Here is a 5476-nt window from a genome sequence, read left to right as displayed (position 1 = left end):
AAAAAAAAAAAAGAAGCAAATTCCATGAAACCACTGAATATGCATTTCTAATAGTGAAGGACATCCCTCCCCCATCTTATGAGTTTTCCAACACGCAGCACACTTGAGGGAATGACACCACGACCTCTGCTTGGGGCTGCTCGGATTCTCCCACGGGCAGCCCACCACGCCGCTGAGCACACTGCCATCCGCCTGTCCTTCCGGCTTGCTTTTTAGGTGTTTCAAAGTGAACTGCAGACACTGGTTCGTGCAAAGCCTATGTCATTGGCTACAAGTTGCCTTGTTTAAAAAGTCTTTCCTGGGGGCGCCTGGGTGGCTCAGTCGTTAAGCGTCTGCCTTCGGCTCAGGGCGTGATCCCCGCGTTATGGGATCGAGCCCCACATCGGGCTCCTCCGCTATGAGCCTGCTTCTTCCTCTCCCACTCCCCCTGCTTGTGTTCCCTCTCTTGCTAGCTGTCTCTCTCTCTGTCAAATTAAATAAATAAAATACTAAAAAAAAAAAAAAAAAAGGAAAACACAATTCTCTATAAAAGCAAAAAAAAAGTTTTTCATGAGGGGCGCCTGGCCGGCTCAGTCAGTGGAGTGTGAGATGCTTGATCGCGGGGTGGTGAGTGTGAGCCCCACACTGGGCGTGGAGATTATTATTAATTAATTCACACTGAGGGAAGTCTGGGATCAGAAATACCATCAGGGGCACCTGGGTGGCACAGCGGTTAAGCGTCTGCCTTCGGCTCAGGGCGTGATCACGGCGTTATGGGATCGAGCCCCACATCGGGCTCCTCCCCTATGAGCCTGTTTCTTCCTCTCCTACTCCCCCTGCTTGTGTTCCCTCTCTCGCTGGCTGTCTCTATCCCTGTCGAATAAATAAAATAAAAAAAAAAAAAAAGAAAGAAATACCATCAGACCCGCTACCTGGGGTGGGAGGGACTGTCTGCATCAGTATGAAAGCCGGCATGAGTTAGGATCATTTCAGTAGCAAGTAGAAGAAAAATCTCAACCCAGAAGGGCTTAATCCGAATTACTGGACCCAAAAGTGAAAATGTAGCATTGCTGCGGTCTTCAGTTCTGTGTGTGTGTGTGTGTGTGCTAAAATACACATAACATTGATCATTTTAACCACTTGTAAGTGTGTCAGTTGGTGGTGGTAAACACAGTCGCAATGCTATGTAGCCATCACTACTGCCCTCAAAAATTTTGATTATCCCCCAGAAAGTCTCTTTACTTATTAAGCAGTAATTCCCCTCTTTACTTTTTTAAAAAATATTTATTTATTTATTTATTCGAGAGAGAGAGAGAGAGCGCGAGAACACAGGGTGGCTGGGGCAGGGGGAGGGGGAGAGAGAATCTCCAGCAGAACCCCCCCCAACGCCCCCGCTGTTGCTCCAGGCTCTGTCTCAGGATCCTGAGACCTGTGAACTGAGCCACCTAGGCACCCCTCCCCCTAGCATTTTTTTAGAAGTTACAACAAACACGTATTGCAGCCCTCTCACAATTCCTGAACCTGTGGTCTCCATCTTCACATTTCCCCGACAGTCTCATAAAGTATAGTTGGTAGTCGGGTTGGTTCGAAGAGGAACCAACCCGACTACTTCCTCTCCTCCTCTTGGTAGGAGAGGATGAAGCAGGGTTCGAACAAGGACCCTCAAACTCACACTCATTAAGTATAGTTGGTAGTCGGGTTTGTTCGAACAAGGACCCTCAAACTCACCGCACAGGGCCTTTCTGTGAGCCTCTCAGGTCTTTGAAATCTGCAGCCATTCCTCAACTCGTATACGCCACTTGTTTCTTAAGAAACTAGGTCATTTGCCCTGTACAAATTTTCACATCCTGGATTTGGCTGACACCATCTCCGCGGTGCCACTCAAGATGTCTTTCCATTCCAGGAATACCCCATAAAGTGGGAATTAGACCAGATTCGGGCTGCGTCCCTCCCTGGTGTATCATGTTGCAGTCATCTAAGGCTCTGTGTGCTGTGGCCAGCTCCTGACCTCTCTGTTAGAACGTTTCCCGCCAACCTTTCACCTACTGGTCTTAGAGGGATCCTCGAAAACCAGATCAAACCAGGTCTCTGCCCTGCTCAAACCCACCCCACCCCCACTCCGCAGTGGGGAACTCTCCCGCACTGTTGGTGGGAAGATAAGTTGGTATAGCCATAAGGGAAAACGGTGTGGAAGTTTCTCCAATAATAAAAAACAGAACTGCCATATGACCCAGCAATCCTCCTGCTGGGTATATATCCAAAGGAAATAAGATCAGTACCTCAAGAGAGCTGCACTCCCATGTTTATGGCAGCATTATTCACAGAAAGGACCCCAGTGTCCATCAGCAGACGAAGGGATAAGGGAAATGTGACAAACACACAGGTATATGACGGGATATTACTCAGCCGTGGAAAAGAAGAAAATCCTGCCATTTGCAACAACTTGGATGGACCTTGACAGCACCATGCTAAGTAAGTCAGACAAGACAAATACCCGCGCGATCTCACTTACGTGTGGAATCCAAGAAAGCTGGAAGTCATGGAAACAGGGATGTAATGGATAGCCTGGAGAATATAGTTAACAGTACTGTAGGGGCTCCTGGCTGGCTCATGAGGGCACGTGACTCTTGATCTTGAGGTCCTAAGTTTGAGCCCCATGCCAGGGGGTAGAGTTTACTCAAAAAAAGAAAAAGAAAAAAAACAACACTGCATTGCATATTTGGAAGCTGCTAAGAGAGTAGGTCTTAGAAGTTCTCATCACAGGGCACCTGGCTGGCTTGGTTAGAAGAGTGTGCAACTCTTGATCTTGGGGTTGTAAGTTCGAGCCCCACGTTGGGTGTAGAGATTACTTAAAACTATAAGTTTTTTTTCAAAAAAGAAGTTCTCATCACAAGATAAAAAACTTTGGTGTCTGTGTGGTGGCGGATGGTAACTGGACTTATGGTGCTAATCATTTGGAAATAGACATAAATAACGAGTCATTCTGTTGTGCACCCGGTGCTAATGTTCTGGGTCTTCCTCGCTGGTGCTGGTCCGAGGCCCTCCCTAACTTTATCATCCATTCCAGAGGCCTGTCTCCTTGAAGTTCTTCACATACCTGCCTCCAGGCCTTCGTCCTAGCTGTTCCTTCTGCCTAGAATGCCCTTTCCTCCATGATTCACTTGCTAATTTACTTCGGATCTTAATCATAGCATAGGAGGAGTCTTCCCGGACCACCCTGTTTAAAATGGCACCCTCACCCCTTGGTGTTCCCTCCCCTGCTTTGTTTTTCTTTGCTGTGCATATTGCGCCCTGATAAATGTTTAATCTGGTTGTGATCTCTCCTTCCCTTTGGAATATGAACTCGATGAAGGCAGAATCCCCAGCCCGCAGCACAGGGGAACTTTCTGTTCACCTGTCGGACTCATTTTTCTAAATGTATCTGAAAGTCAAATGCAAGCACATAGTAGGTGCTCAGCAAATTGTTCTTGAGTGAGCTAACACGGATTCCAGTTGGCAATGCACACAAACAGGTGCGCAGAGTCCTAGGCGTGTGGGGGCCCCTGGCGTATTTAAGCAAGTGGGCAGAACTTTGCACAAAATTTGCACCAAAAAAAAAAAAAAGCCACAATAATTAATTGGCCCATTTATCGCAGGCCTTTTATAGGCTGGTGGGGGTGCAGTGGTGATACACCCCAAGATATACCCTGTCCCTGCTCTCTCGGAGCCCACAGAGCAGCAGGAGGAGACAGACAGGAGACACATATAGTGCCAATAAATATATCATGACGATCCATGCGGCGTTGCCAAAGAAAAGTACAAAAGTGTTGAGGGTGAACGACAGGAGACCTAGGTTAGACTGGAAGGGCTGGCAGAGTCCTAATGGAGGGGGGATTGCAGATATGGGGCTGATGGGTATGCAGGAGGTGGGGACAAGTCTGCAGGAGCCTGTGAGCCCTGACAGAAGCCTGGGGACAGGAAAGGGAGGCTCAAGTGGACATGGACGTGAGAGGACCTGAAGTAAGCAGTTTGAGATTTTTATCTTGGAAGGTTTGGGGCAAAGGACGGAAAAGGTCCGATTTGAGATTGAGAAACACGTGTCTTGTCTTGCTGGTGACAGGTTAGCGTGAGGGAGCACGGTGGTGGTGGCTGGGAGACCAGGGAGGAGGCCAGGCTGGACCAGAGCGAGGTCACGGGTGGCAGAGAGGTCTGTGAAGCCGGGTCCTCTACGGGGACTTAGAAACTTACTGCTGGGCGGGGGACGTCCAAGGGACCCTGAGGACAGCTGAGGCTGTCACTGAAATGGAACACGCATGAGACAGCTCAGGGAAGCTGCCGGTGAAGAGTCCTGAGTGCTAGGCTGAGGAGCTGGGAGCTCGGCCCCAGCGCCATGGGGAGTCACAGGGAAGCGGGAGAGGGACAGGGTCAGATATGAGTTTCAGAAACACGCCTCTGGCAGAGTGGAGGCGTGGAGGCCAGGCAGGAGGCCGGGGCAGGAGCCCTGTGGGGAAGGCTGGGGCTGGAGGGCAGGGGTGGGGAGGAGCAAACCAGTACACAACGGCCCAGAGCACAGAGACGCATGTCCAGCCCCCGCCCCTGCACGGACTCAGGCTTGCAGAGACCCACCCCCGTGTGCAAAACACAGAGAGGCACGGAAAATGGACAAACCAGCACGTGGGCACCAAATTTGTCCGCAAGGACCGGGATGCACAATCCCACCAGAGGGAGACAGCCATGCGAGACCCCACAGATGAGGGACAAACACTCAGTGGCACCTTGTCAGCTGTGTTACTGTGGGAAGAACGGCACGTTCCCTGACCTAAGACAGCCTCCCTTTGGCCTACTAAGTGGGTTCTATTCACATTCCCATCTTAGAGATGGACACACCGAGGCTCAGGGAGGCCAGTCACTTGAAAGGTCATGCAGTTCGAGGTAGAGCTGGGCTTCCAACCCAGGTCTTTGGGCACCCCTGTGAGCGCTCAGACACTGGGGTGCTGTTTCTGTGCCCACGTGGGTCTTTTTTGTTATGAGGACCCACTTCTTCCCTGGGTCTATCCCCTAGGGATGCCCACCCAGCTGGGCCCTCCCATTTCTGGTTCCTGAGTTTCTGCAGGAATGGAGTTCCTGATCCGGCTTGTCGAGTGGGTCCGTGGGCCAGAAGCGTGCCCCTGCATGCCTCCCGCTGTCCCAGCCTCTGTGGGGACGACATCTGAGTGTGTGTGTCCTCAGCAGAGGAGCTGGGAGTGTGAGGGGGAGTGCCTGGCTGGGACTGGGCTGGGGGGTGGAGGCAGGGGAGGGGGCTGTCGCAAGGGCTGAGAGGGGAGTGGAGTTCTGGAGGAATGTTTACCAGACGCTGAGCGAGCCCAGAGGGACAGCGCCCAGAGCCGCCGGGATAGAGAGCCACACAGCCTCCCTGCCTCGCTGGCCCAGGATTCAGGGTGCAGCCCTCGGGGGTCCCTTCCCCCTCCTCAACCTTCCTCCAGGGCCCCTTTAAGACAGGGCTGGTCCTCTCCTCCCC

This window comes from Ailuropoda melanoleuca, chromosome 12 (genome assembly GCF_002007445.2).
Source record: "Ailuropoda melanoleuca isolate Jingjing chromosome 12, ASM200744v2, whole genome shotgun sequence".
NCBI classification, from domain to species: domain Eukaryota; kingdom Metazoa; phylum Chordata; class Mammalia; order Carnivora; family Ursidae; genus Ailuropoda; species Ailuropoda melanoleuca.
This window is presented reverse-complemented; position numbering follows the sequence as displayed.